Raw genomic sequence first — 15,271 nt, 5'->3', positions numbered from 1 at the left:
TTACTTATTATCTGACACAGCTGTGTGCACAGTCTCCATGCTTTGAGACGGTTGAGCTCAATTTAGCAGTTTGTCATTCCAAGCTTATATGACATTACTTCCAAATGGCAGCTAGTAGATTGAGGAAAACATCAAAATTTTGCACACTTTTTTAGCCAAAAATATAATAAACTTAACATCTTTAAAGAGGGTACGGTCAGATGGAACGTGGCAGTTATGAATTTAATAATCAGGAGTCTGAGCATATTAGTTCTTGATGAACTCACGTTTTTAAATTCAAGTTACAAAGACAAGACAACCAGACAACCAGAGGAGAGCACCATGAGTTCATATTGAGCCCAAAATAAAGACAGAAAAAAAAAAGAAAATAAACAACTGGAAGAACTATGCATGCCTTGCCAAAATTAAAGCATGATTGAACCTTTGAAGGGAGTTGAATGGTAATAGTAATGAATTAGACTTGATTTTAGCAATGTACCGCAAATATAATGTATGTGATCTGAAAAAAAACAAGAATACACTGTTCAACCAGAGTAGACAAGGGTTTCTAAATCGTCAGCACGTAAAACGTACAACACAGGAATAATTGTCTGTCCCACTAGCTTTTAGTTCCCCAAAAAAAAGCACAACAACAACAAAACAATCATGGATCCAGCATTGAACCCTGATGCACACCATGCAACTATTTAACAAACAAAAAGGTTCTTAAACACAAAGCTGGTGTGTGTATCATTTGTGTTGCTGAGAGCTTACATCAACGGCCTTACGCTAACTTCCGTCCTCCATCTGTGTCTATGGGATGTGTTCAGGCATGGTATTGAGTGTAGGTCAGCTATGTTTTGGCAGCGCTCAGAGCCCAACAAACAATCACAGAAGATTGTTCTTTCCTCCCCCTCTACCATTTGTCAACCAATGACAGGAGGTTCTGAGAAGTCTTGGAATGTGGAAGGACAGATTAGCAGCTGTGGTATGCACTGGCAGACGAACAATTTTGACAGTGTTGGTCATCACATTACAATCTACAACAGGACGCACACGAGGTCTCAGTCCTATCTATCAGCGTTGGTTGACAACAAGACTGATGAATTATACTTTTACACAACATATGATCTCAACATGGTAAATGACAAGCTTCGCCCTCAAGCACAGCTTCCTCTTCTTCACTACAGAAGTCTGGTAAAATGTCAACCTGTCAGTCAAACAGTGTGGGGAATTCCATTTAAACAAGCTGACTTTATTAGTTTTGTCATTTACAAGCTACTGAAACATGTTGTTGTAAACCGGGCTAAATAATTCTTTACATAAACTCCATCATATCCTGCTACCATTCTCCAGGCACCCGGACCAACCAATAGGAATCACTGTTGCAATAAGTAAAACATAATCATATTCACTGGCTTTCTATCCATGCATGTGTTACAGGTCCCAGGCAAGAAGACCAGGTAATATCTTTAAATTCCTGAAAGACAGAAGAAATAAAGGGAGAGTTTGACAAGCAGCTTTTCTTGTCTTGTACCAATTGCATCTGTTTTATTCATTCAGAATAAATCACAAAACATGGCCATAGTTCCATTTTCCAAAATAACACAAAATCACATACCACATCCTATAATTTCACATTCTAAATTGCATCAGTTATACAAGGCCACTATGGCTGCATAGTGCACTTCACATGGCTACGTTGCTACATTCCCCACAGACAGAGAAATACAGGATCAGACATTTTCATCACCTACACAACAATTTATCAAACACGTTTGCATAGTTTCTTATTTACATTCAATATACGTTAACGTATCTACGTTCACTCCTAGCGCTTATTTACTAATTTAACATGACCAGAAAGTGGTTACATCCAAACTTATGTCTACTTGTTAGCAAAATATTTGTTTCTGAAACCTGTGTGTATTTACTAAATCATGCTCATTAAACTTGTCAACATAAACGTTTCTAACAAGCACTCTCGTAGCTCGAAATGCTACGCTACAAGAACAATGCGATGACAATAACCCAGTTCGCTGCGAGATGGAAACCAGCCGTCTGCAGTGACGCTATTCCAGTTTGCCGCCACAGCTCGTTCGCGAAACGGTAGCTGACTGTTCACAGCCCACTGCTAGCCTACCTTAGCTAGCTGCCTTGATTGATGGCAAACCTTCTATTTACACTTTTATTGTTATATTACAAACAACACTACAATCAATTTACAAACAGGCGTTAAGAAAAAGGTTCCGACCCCAACAAGTAAAGATGGGCAGTAGCTATACCATTACTGACCTGAAAGACAGGTGAATTAAAAGCAGAGTTTGACACAGCAGCTTTTCTTGTCTTCTCCAAAATGCATCTGAGAGTGAGCAGAGGTCCGTCCCCATAGCAACAGGAACGCAACTGGCTCAGACAACAAGGTATTAACTGATATTTTGTCATTAGCTAAATTAAATTTACTCTTTCGAGTGGCCAAGTTGAGGATTTCCATTTTGTGGCTGATTCCTGTTACAAACAATGCCATTACATCAGAAAAAGGGTGGACACACTGGAACCAGATATTTAGCACACATTACTTATTATGGGTCTTAACTTGAAGCAGGTTTAGGATCCTGATGCTAATTGAAACAAACAAAATAAAACAAAACTTAAATTCAGAAGAATACACAGAGAACACATCTATATAGATACTTTGTAGCCTGTAACTCATGGCACAGTTACTGATAATCAAATCTTGCTTAATTGTTAACACCCTCTCAACACATACATTTAGCCAGTAAATGACAAATACATAGATATACAGAAATAACACAATTTTTGACACATTTAAGAGAACACTAAAATGACTCAGTATGGGTTGTAGGATGAAAACATTTGAGGTTCAGATTGTTCCAATTTAAACCAATCCAGCCCTGATATTTTCCATACAGACTCCAATTCCTAAAGAACACATCATCCTCCTTCAGTGGAGCAGAGGGGGTAAAGATTCCTCAGTCAAAGCAATTCTGCTTGGAATAAACTGACAACATGGTACTGTCACTCTTTCCAGTATGCTGTCATGTGGGTTTACTGTTCATGCAGCAGTGTAATAAACTAACAAGGGGTGATAGGGCATTAGCGTTTACCCAGTCTTTGAGGCAAAGTTGCAGAAATAACCAGAATGTTAATGAACGGAGCCAGGTAAAACTTGGAAAACTGCAGAGATGGCAAAAGTACTCACTTCCCGTAGTCAATTAGAAGTACAAATACTTGTTTTAAAAATATTCTGGTAAAAGTAAAAGTACTGATTTAACTTTTAACTCAAGTAAAAGTAACAAAGTGCAGGCTTGGAAATTTACTTAAAGTATAAAAGCAAAAGTAGCCTTTTGAATGACAACCAATTTTTATGCAAAGCTACCTGGACCACACAGATGTTACTAGAGTGCAAGCTGAGGAACTTCAGTGGACATGGAAAAAGGCTTTTTACATGCCGTTGCTTATATTTTAAATGGATGTCTGCTAATAGGCCTAAAACATCACATATATGATCATTGTGACAAACACTGGGACCCCAGGTTAATAAGATTCTGACTGAGTAGCAAGATATGAATTCAGTTGTGATTCCGTGAGAATTCACAGATCCAAGTTGTCTCTTTAATTTTTTTTATAATTGTGCGTGTGTGTGTGTGTGTGTGTGTGTGAGTTAAAGGAGAATTTTGGTCGATTTCTACACGTAGCTCTGTTGTTTGGAAATTTGGAATGCTCTCAGTAGCAAGAAAAACTAAACCAATCGGTGCTGCCTACACCGTGTCATCCTCCTGCTAGAGTTAGCACCCAAAATGGTCAAACAGGGCAAGTTTTAAATGTGTTTTTAGCCTTTAAATAATTTGAAAATATCATTGCAAGGGCCTAGCCATGTGCAGTGATTCCTTCCGAGGGAACGCAGCGAATCTGAAGGCAGTAGATGTGACAGAAAGTCATAAAGGTTGTGTTAATCTATACCTCTGTTTATTTCCGAATGTTTTATTTTTTCTCGCTACTGACGGCACTCCAGATTAGTACTTTAGACTACGGTAACGATTAGTATGAAAAGCCGAAAATCCGTGCAGGGAGGTTGATTGGAGTGGTTGATAGGTCAAACAACACAGGATAATCCCCCGAAGACTGGAGATAGTGTCCCCTGATTAATTTCCCTGGATCGCGTCCCGGAGACCTCGGATCGTGTCCCGGTCACTGTCTCCGTTTCCCACATGTGCCGTTTAATTTCCCCGTTCTTGTGTCCTCCAGAGACGGCGTATCGTGTCCTTGCACAAAAAATGACAGAAAAACGTCTGATGAACGTCTCTGTGTACATGAATAAATAGATTAAAAATAACATGAACATTTCACACATTTTCGTACGGAGCTCACATTGCATATTACATTTGTGTGATCTAGTATATTGGAAATGGATGGGACTACAATAACAATAACATAAAGTCCCAGAAGCGACCAAACCTTCTATGCAAATGAGTTTAACATGAATACATCTCCTATTTTCTTCCAGCCACTGACAACATGGTGCTTCTTTTGACTAATGTTAGCTTGGCAGGGGAAATTTCCGTGCTGGATAACTTGTGTTGGTGACCCCAGTCTGCACTATTCTCAGGGGGCTACAGCTATGTAGCCTCAGGGCTAATGTGATTTTAATTCAAGCTTTTGACCTGTTGGCTAAGGATTAGAAATTACTCACAAACTGTGACAGCGGCAGATGATAAAATGTATCCAAACTGTCTCCCTTCCACCCTCATGTTAGCCGGGATTAATGGCAGCTATTACTCTTAACACACGGTTACAATCCTTACACAATGAACTATTGTTATGTTCTTCTTTGACACTTATTTAGATGTATTTAAAGTCTCTACTTTATTCTTTCTACACCCAGCCTTCATAAATCTTTGCAGTTCCCTGTAGTCAGATGTTGTGATCCTTTAATCCAACATGACAACAGTTTTTAACATACACCCAAGTTAATTTAGTGATACTTAATAGATCCTGCAGATACCAAGACAATTCAGTGATTATGTTTTTGTTAATTTCTTTCTCTTAATGCCTTTTTTCTATCTTATCTTTCTTTTTTGCATCCTTTATTTGTCTATCCACAGACAAATTCCAGACGTATATTCAACAGTCTAAAGCATGATTGCAAGATTATTTGTATTAGCAATGCACACTGATTATTCTGTGTAACATGACACTCAATGTAATCTTTTCTACAAGTCCTCCTTTTACAGCGTCTGGCCATTCTTCTGGTCCAGCGAAGCAGAGGAAAGAATAAGAAAGAGAGGAAGGTAGAGAGTTTTAGAGAAAGACTTTTATAGGAGGGATTCAGTGTACAGTGCTTTGAATAAATGGGATTTATGTTTATAGCCATAGCAGATGGAGATATGGGGTCATCTGGTTTGTCTAAATAGTTGCATCCATGCGGCTGAGTTTGTGCGTTGTTGTGTTGTCCAATGCGTTTCCAGTCTGTCATGGATTGTAGCCATGTAGAGAAGCATGGGACACAGACTGTTCTCCTCGTCTGTCTGCATCTCTTTCATCGCTCAAACAAAGACAAGAAAAAAATAGGTAAATAATACTGAGAGAAACAGACTCAATTGACAAAATGTATTTGCTGGTTAAAAAATTGTCCTGTCGCTGACACAATAAATGAAAACCTCTCATCTCCACCCAGAAAGGAAAAAAAGATTATTGTCCATCGATTTAGCATTGGACTACTATAACATTGTTGGACTTACAATAGACAAAAGATCAAATGTGATGCAGCAGAACCAAATATATATGCTGTTTTAATTCCATGCATTCTTCTTCAAAACTTGTTAGATGACAGTTGGTTCGGAGACCTAAGTGTGTTTTGCTAGTAGCGGCTAATATAGCCTCAAGCTGTTAGCATCAAGAAACATGAGCAGAGGGCTGCAGAGGTCTGGTAAGATCACTTCTTTGTGACTCTACATCCCCAGATTTTTTTTTTCTCATTTTCAAACTGATGCTGACTCAAGTGACATCACTTGAGGCATTTTATGAAATTTTTTGCAGCTCCCTCTTAAGCCACATACACTTCCTACAACTTTATGCAGCAGCATTTTAATGTGACTTTAAATAATTTTAATGGTTTTTTTACCCCTTGGGGGCAACAGAATCAAGTCATAAACAATTTTATCACCTTTCAAATTAAAATTGTTGTGCCTATTTACACATCCAGCAGACATGGAGCAACAGTAGCAATCATTTGCTGCCGTGTTGATGAACGTACGTCTAATATTCATGTGTTGGCTTTGGCTTGGTCTCCATCAACTCTTGAGGGAAATATCAACATTTTTAGCAGCTAAATGCTCCATTATATTAAACAACTGCTGTTTAGTGCTGGGCAGGTAGCCTATTGGGTTTTAGAGCTTTTTTTTGATGAAATTAAAGGAATGAAGTGTGCAGTTTTTCCAACATGATTTAGGGAGTATGGGGGCATGCACCATTCACAACATGTTTTCCCTATGGTGATGGCTGGAAATGGAGGAAATGCAGATTTAGCCTAATTAGAGGGCAGTTTTTCATGTTTACATTATATAACTGCCACCCAACATAAGATAAGCACGCCTTGAAACTACCTTGATTTACAAAATTAGACAAAGTCACACATTGTTCTTTCATCAAAGCTTTATTTAGACATTTATATAGTACATACAGGCTATAAACATGTCTTAAAGTGATGCATTGGGTTCAAAAGTTGACCTCATTCTTTGAAGAATGTGTTTGAAGCATTTTAACAAGGCACTCATCCTTCATCTTTCCACTTGCACCACAGCTGGTCTGGCACACAAACAGCCTGGGCATGAATGTACACACACAAACACACACACACACACACACACACACACACACACACACACACACACACACACACACACACACACACACACACACACACACACACACACACACACAAGCATACCTTGTGCATTGAGAAAAATGCATTTTGTTGCCTACTTGGATGCTTTTGCTGATGTGTGTGGACAGAAGGGGCTTGCATGTTTGGGGGGGGGGGGAATTACTGTATGTCTGGCTTCCGCTGCTAAACAGACAGGTTGACTGTTTTATAGCCTTTGCAGTAAAAGCCCCCCATGTCCATCTCAGCTCCTCCTTACTTATAACAGTTGTTCTGGTGTAAGTGCCCTTAAGCCATTTACAGTGTTTGGCAGTAAACAATCCATTTAGGCCAGTGCAGAAGAGTGGTCCTAATATGGAACTGTTTCACTCAGTGTTGATCCAGAGAGGAAAAGAAAAGGACAGAGCAAGTAGCAGTAGGCCGATCAGCAGGGTTTACTATCCTCTGGCTCCACTGTGGGAATCGTCACTGCTTCAGAACTAAATATACAGACATCCTGCGCTGCAAAAAAATTACAAAGAATTTACCTCCAACAAGGCACCGATGGCTCAAACATGATTCATCACAGAATGTGAAAGAGAACTAACAGCGTTTGTTCATAACCCAAAGTAATGGGAACATGTTAAAATGATATCCTCATGGTGGTGCCATAGGAAAAGCAAGGGGGATTACAAAGGTCAGTAAGATTCAGTATCTGGTAGTGTATAACCTTCGCATTCCACTTTCGGGATTGCTCCGGTGCTGCAGGAAATTCTGCTGGATGCATGTATTTTCCATTTCCTTCCGCTTTCTTTGTGTTGGAATTTGAAATTTGGTGTATATATGAGGACTATGGTTAACTGCTCCTCAGATCTCTGCAGGGTAAATCCAGACAGCTAGCAAGACTATCTGTCCAATCCGAGTTTTCTCTCGCACAGCTATTTTGTAGCGGCTCTGTGCAGAGTTTAGCACCGCCCATGACAATTCTGATTGGTTTAGAGAAATGCCATTAAACCAGAGCAGGTTTTCCTCCCATCCCTGAATGCTATGTGGAGTAGCCAGACTCTCCTTCAGCACGCTTTGGAGGAGGGTCTGACAAAGTGAGATTAATCATCTGGGGACCATGAATGTATGTACAAAATGTCATTGCAATCCATGTAATAGTAAAAGTAGCAAGGCAGAATACATTGCTGTAAAAGTGATTGGTTCCACCTCTTGCACTACTGTAAAGTGGTGCAGCACAGACGATGGGTGGCAAGTTCTTCAGAAAAGTGTTACTGAATATGTAGCATCAATGTGGCAGCATCATTCAAGGCATGATAACAAACTTTCACTCTTCCACTGAAGCAGATATCAAAGTCAGATGTCGGATGTCAACTAAACCTATGGAACAAAGCTGCTAATATCTACATCCTCCCCCCCACCCCTAATGTCTCTCTCTCTCGCTCTCTCTCTTGCAGTTCTCTTGTGTTTGTGTGTGTGTAATGCTTAACACAGCCTTGTGGCTACTTTGAAAGCTAGCTTTACTTTGTTCACAGTCTCACTCTCTCTCTCCTCACAGTCTCTGTGCGATCCAGCTGAGTGGGTGAAAAGCAAGGAGAGAGAGAGAGGGAGCTGGCAGTAGTCAATCACTCAGCACAGGCAGCCAGGGGGGGGGGGGGGGGGGGGGGGGGGGGAGGGGAGGGGAGAGAGAGAGAGACAGAGAGAGAGAGAGAGGTTGGAGAAGCAGCCAGTCACTCGTCCCTCACTCCAGGCTCTAAGTTTATAGGCAGCCAGGCAGATTTTCTTGGCTTAGACGCAGCGCTCATGACAGGATTAGGAGCCGGGGACGCAGGACCAACCGGAGATCTGCAGGTCCTATTGGACGAGCCCGGGCCAGATTCTCTTCCTGCAACGGTAGGACTGAGCCTTCATATTGTACCAAAGTGTTTATCTACAAAAGATTATTCAGCTGAAAGCAGCAGCGAACCCTCAATTCCCTCCTTGATACAGAATTGAATATGCAAGAGGATTTTTTTTGGCAAGTATTGTTTGGCACCACAGTTTAGTTCTTGGTGACTACATATGATTCACTGAAGGCTTAAACACCACATCATATTATTCTAATCTTGATGTGCAATGGTGATTAAGTTTCAGAATATGTAATATAATCCACCAAAGGATTATTTCTGTCTCTTTATTGAAGGTTTTACAAGAAGTGTGACTTCCCTCTTTTTCTTGTTCCTTAGACATTATAGGCATGCACTGACACTGTATGCATAGACAAAGAATGAATAAAACTTGGTCATGTTGAGAGCTTACTTAGTGTTTAATTGTATGTAATTTGAGATAATTTGCAGCAAATGCAGCAACTCTACTTAAATGATGAAATTGCGATGTGCAGATATGAATGGATAAACCCTCCAAACAAGCAAGGAATTATTGTATTAATAACATATAGGTTGCATCTTGTTCCAGTATTTGAACATTGAGTATTTGAGGATTTGCTGAAGTAAGCTATCTTTGTGTACTACAAAGCTCTAATTTGGAGTTGTCCAAGTTCATAGAGGGCCAATGTACCCTGACGCAAGTCGGCAGCAAAGATAACATTTAATTGGTAATGTTACATGCTTCCTTGTTGCTTTTGTTATGTAACTGGCTGGTGGTTGCATGCACCGGCCATAACACAAGTGCACTCACACTGCTGTGATTTATCCATTAGTTCAATGTGAAGCTCCACGTACAGAGTAAGATTAAGCACCACTTTCAGCCAAAACAAGGGGTTAATTTACCCACTTGGACCCTTTTTGTACTGTAAGAAGCTTTGGGTAGTCATGCCCACGAAATGACTCATGGTCATTGAATACATAGCCAACTCTTTATCCTGTTAAAATGTGTTAGCTGTGATTCAGGAGATTTGTCAGACAGCTCTTTTTGAACAGATTTTAGAAATTAAGGGTGAGATTACCAAAGAGGCTGCCTGAAGTGCTGCAGAACTTCCTGCACAGTTTGCGTTTATGCTTCCAGGTTTTTTTTGTGTCTATATGCATGTGAGTGCGGCTATATGTACATCTGCACATGGATTTATATGCCTCTGTGTGAGTTTGAGTAAAATTCCAGCCTCATGCAGCACACAGCACAGCAATGTGTGGTTTCCCTCTGGAATCCTGCAACACAAAAAGGGGAAGAGAAAACGCTTGACTTGCAAGTTTACTCTGATAACACAGTGTGAGAGTCCCCTTTACTTAAATTTCTGCTGTTTCAGCTTGCCGCAGTTAAGTTTAAGTGGAACCCTTTGTAGTAAGAGGAGAGAGAGAGAGTAAGAGGGAGAGTTATGCTTAAAGTGTGAGCGTGTGTCGTTCCTGCTGCATGTGTGCTTAAGTTGCAGATGTGCCTGGCGCCAATACAGAGCAATGGACATAGCTTGTTGGGAGGGAAGACATGTGTGTCTGTGTGTGTGTGTGTGTGTGTGTGTGTGTGCGTATGTGTGTGTGTGTGTGTGCGAGCATGTGTGTGTGAGCTCTGTTGAACTTTCCATGACAGTTTTTGAACTCCCTCATTTGGATGAAGCAGTTTGCAAGACACAAAAGTATAGAAAAATGAAAACATTATGTGATATGAAATATCACATAACAAAAAATTAAATGTAGTTCATCTGTCCCACAATTTATAAACCTGGCACATTTCGGCCCCAAGGTAATATTTCGTAGTTAGCAGTTTTAGAACATGATAAGAAACAGCCAAGGAGGGGGAGACCACACTGATGCCTGCATAATGTCAGCTGAATGTGGGCCAGTTGTCACAAACACACACACACACACACACACACACACACACACACACACACACACACACACACGTGGGCTGCTTGAACTCAAAAACGTGCACGCATGGGGCAGTGACCTTTTTCCTTTTTTCGAGGGTTGTAGTTGCCGTTTTCTTGCTTTAGAGAATGGGAGAAAATAGATTTCTCCATATAAGTAACACACACAAAGGCACACATTTGGACAGAAAGGTTCTCCTTTGAGTTCACCACTTCTGACCCTGTCTGAAATAGTGCCATTTTCTGTCTGTAAACTTTACACCCCTCTTGACTCTCCTCCTTTTCTGCAGAAATGAACGTGTCTGCTTTCAATTAGGCTCTCAGGGATGTGTGAGGGTTTCTCTCGGTCTCTTGCTCTCTCTACATACAAAGTATATGTCTGTCTGTGTCCCCGTCTCGTCCTCTCGTTTAGGATTCAGGTTCTGTGGTTAGACTTTTTTTTCTTCCTCTTCTCTTTACATTCCCATAGTCTGTACTGTAATTATTTCCTTGTGTTCCTCTGTGTCTCTTTGTCAAAGCTGGATGGCGGGTCTGTTACATAGTAACAAGCCACAGACCTTTTGGCACATGTGCAATCCACACATAAAGGAAATACAACCCAAAGGAAACAAAGTACGGTCAGCTTGCTGGGAGGTTGGTTCTCAAGGGAAAACCCCCTCAACCCTCTTGCTCCTTTTTACCCTCCATCTTTGTGTCACTGATTCTTTCTGTAATTAACTGCATGGATGACCGACTGACTGACTTTCTGCTTGCTCCCGCGTTTTCAGCTGAATTTTTTCATCAAAGGATGTAGCAAAGGAGAAAAGGCTCATTCTTGTTTTTGGAACCTCCCCTGCTTGTTCTTGCTTTCTCTCTTTAACACAGTGGCCAGTTGTGTTTGTGAACTGTTTCCTCTGGAGATCTGAGCTCTTTCCCTCCCCAGCGGCCAGTCCACTGTTATTGGAGCATGGAGAGCCTCTACAGGCAGCCAGTGCAGGTAGATACAGTGCAGACTGAAGGCTTTGTGGGTAAGAGGCTGTGACATTCTGTTTTCAAAGGTGGAGTAAGATTTTTTTTTGTAGTTTTATAACTTGCTTATTGCTCAGTCTGAAACTTGGACTGGAATTTGACTGTATCTGCTTACACAGAAATTGACACAACAGCTAAGAAAAAAGACAACAAAGCTACATAAATAAAGGCAAAGACTAGACAGGAATCTAGACAAATCTAAAAGGATTTTGTATTTTGACCCATATGAGTAAATCTAAGGTCTACTGTTTTGCTAATGTGTGCTGTTGGCTTTTGCTCCAGTTGGATAGGATTTAATAAAACTCTCTTGACTTAACAGAAACAGCGGTGTCCCCTGAAATCAAACAAATCCCTTCTCCCTTTGCCAGGTGGAGTTTCCCATATGCTGACATGATATTTTATGTTCCATGCAAGTTCAGCTTCTGACATCAATCTCATCTTTAGGACTTTCCTTTTGTCTTTCTCCCTTGGGAGGTTCTTTTCAGTCTGAAACATTGTGTTTTTAAATATGTGTGCTTCCTCTATCCATATTTCTTTTAAGGTCAGATAGTGTCTCTTCTCTCACCGCCTCTTCCTGATGTAGGTGGGTTGTGATGGTGTTAGAGGCCAACCTGTCTGTGTTTTGTCTGGTCTGCCAAGGAAAAATGACCCATTTTAACATGCAGACATTCACAGACATAGCATGTGTCAACGTGTGTCTCTTTTGTGTGTTGATGCCTTTCTTTACCTACATCTGCATACATGTACTGTTAAAATAGATTTCACTTGTGTGTTGGTGTGTCTTGTGTGTGTGTGTGTGTGTATGTGTGTGTGTGTGTGTGTGTGTGTGCCATGTATAGTTTTCCCCCCACATCATTAACACTCATTTGCGCTCTGACTTTTGGTTATTTGGAAGAATGGTGTAACTTCCTCTCACCACTGAAGTCCTGCCAAACTACCATTTGAAATTATACTTTCCACTTCATTATGCAACACTACCTTGTATCATGTGTATGTTAAGTAGGCGGTGTGCTACTGTAACTTAATCACTGACATTTGTATCTTAACCTTCACACATTAAGAGCAGCTGCCCTCATCAAATGACAAAATTAGGCAAAAAGTGCGAGAATCAAAATGAAAGAGGAGTTTAAGTTCCAGATAAAAGTAAACTAAAAGCTAAGAAGCTGGTACAGCATGGAGACACATGATGTTCAGCGTTCAGGAGATGAGTTATACTGTAAGTCTACACTCCCTGCACACTGCTGACCAAAACAAATTCCACAAAGAGAATCACCACGGACTTAAAGATTTCTTCAGTGGTTTGTTTTGATTGAAAGCACACTTGTGCTGAGTACTTGCTGTCCCTTACTTGTCTAAAAGGATGACTCGCAAATTGTTTTGGTTTGAAAAGCCATTGGAAAGATTTAACACAAATAATGATTATTCCATTTGCTCAGCAGCTTCAGACACAATGGTAGGGCTGTTCATGTACACGCTAGTAACTGAATCTCTATCACAACTGATGACATAATCACCCTCTCATTGTTACAAGTGCATTTATCATATATCTATTTACTGGCAGTGCTGTGTGAGTGTGGTCTCCTTGTGAAGTCCACCTAATATGGTTAGATTGTGAAAATATTGAAAATTGAGCCAGCAATGTTAACAAAACAAAAAATGTCTAATAATTAACACCCAATATAAAAAAACAACAACACACAGATAACAGAGTGACCCGTGAGGCTTTTCACTTTTAGGCAGGACCTTCACAGACAGATAAAACTGTCAGCCAAATGCAGCACTACATAAAGTGCTGAAGGCTAGAATATGATTGATGACATAATTTATCTGATGTACAGAAGTAAGCCACTTTTTCAGTCTGGTTGGTCTGTTTCAATTGGATTTCAGATATTGAAAAAAACATTTGTCAAGTGCACCTTCTCACATAAAGCTCGAGAAAAAGGCCTACCTTAGCGTTCCCTTAAGAATTTTAAATGATGAAACTAGATTGGTGAATTTGTTAAAATGTCAGATAGTATTGGAAGCTATTTTGCAGTGTAACTTGCCGCATCGAAAAGAACAAAAATTGCCAGGCAAGCAGCTCTGTGAGACTATGAGCTACTGTACAGCAGTGCCTTTAGCTAAATGCCAACGTCCACACATGTGCATACAGGACAAACAAAGCAGCTACCATCTTTTCTTTTTTCAAAAGAGCCTCAGATTCTTCTTACAGGCTTATATTTCCATGGTCCAAAATAAGAGACACACTGCTACCACATTTCATGTCCAGACCAAACTTTATTTTGGTTCAGTACAGATGGCAATGGCAGCAAAAAACAGTCTGCATGGTGTTTAGAGTAATACCACTGAGGACGTAGCTGAAAATCTGAGGGCGTTCTGCTTGATGTTTACAGACAAAGGGAGATAATACTAGACTGGAAGGGCTAATTCGAGCTGGTATAGGCACGAGGTGAACCACTGGGATGGGTGTTTGGCCGGAGAGGGCTTTTTATGGTCCCAGATGGAATGTGTCTTGGACATAATAGGCTATAACCGTGGCTTTAGTTTCCTAAGAAGAGCTGGACTTTTCTGGATAAACAGCTGGTAACCCCCCCTCCCCCAACTGCCAGTATCTGCACTGGCCACTTTTTATAAAAGAAATCTTCCTGTTTATTGCACATTTAAAATATCTTCATCTTTAGTTTTTTTGTACTGTTTGATTTTCTTTACATTTGTACTATTTAGAATGTCTTACTGTGTGTGTGTATGTATTACTTACTACTAAAGTGAAGTTGAGAGAAAATGTTACAATTCTTTTTGGTTTCATCAGCTTGTTTCAAATGTAAAACAAATACACCATCACTACCCTGTACTAAAGTGTGTCTGCTCTGAGCTAAACCCATAATTCTTGCAGTGTTTGTGACATGTTTTTTACCCACTGAGCTGCACAGGACCACTTGCATCACAGTGCTGTACATACACACATTGTGCCAGACCAAATGACTTAACAGAAAGCAGTTACACAGAGAGAGAGAGACAATGTGTCTGTGTCCACTCAAGACACCTGTCCATGCTTTCCACGTCTAGTCTGATGTTTGGACTGGCCAAAGTCTCGCCTTGGGTTGAAACATCTCTCTCATCAGCTGCACAATCATGCAAAACAGACATCAGAACATGTGCTTGCAGTTAATGTACACAGACATACACATACAAATATATAAAGGCATGCTTGTATATCAATATAGAGAAGAAAAAAAGAGAAACACAATTATATAGCTGGCGGGTAAGAAGAACCAATTTATTCAGTTCCTGTTGGGTTTGGAGTAACAGCTCACTAGAAGTGTATTATTGCATGTGACGGCTGCAGTGAAGGAGATCCAACTTTCATATTCGCTTCATTTGAGACGAGTGATAGTTGGCAAGCTGAAGAGAGCTCAATGGACTGAAAAGTGTCTACCTCGGTACATTATCAGCTGTTTCTGTCTGTAGCTAGCTAACATGCCCAGTCTATTATTCACAATGGAACGACACCATCTGCATTGACGGGCTTGTTCCACTGTGTGAAAGACTGGAAGATTGTAATTGGTGTATTGCGGTTTGCCACAGTTGGACAGTCTGTG

General features: G+C 40.4%; 1 protein-coding gene across 2 annotated transcripts in view; it reads left to right on the top strand.

Moving 5' to 3' along the window:
- Positions 1-8,519: 8,519 nt before the first annotated feature.
- lrrc17 (leucine rich repeat containing 17) overlaps positions 8,520-15,271 on the top strand; it is a 24,908-nt gene continuing 18,156 nt past the window's right edge. The window contains exon 1 of one of the 2 annotated variants that reach the window (XM_032504999.1): positions 8,520-8,758. The gene's annotated coding sequence lies outside the window, so the exon portion shown is untranslated. The remainder of the gene's footprint in view (positions 8,759-15,271) is intronic. The other variant, XM_032504998.1, reaches the window with a different exon arrangement.

The sequence above is a fragment of the Etheostoma spectabile genome, chromosome 23, assembly GCF_008692095.1.
Source record: "Etheostoma spectabile isolate EspeVRDwgs_2016 chromosome 23, UIUC_Espe_1.0, whole genome shotgun sequence".
In the NCBI taxonomy this organism is placed as follows: domain Eukaryota; kingdom Metazoa; phylum Chordata; class Actinopteri; order Perciformes; family Percidae; genus Etheostoma; species Etheostoma spectabile.
This window is presented reverse-complemented; position numbering and strand designations above follow the sequence as displayed.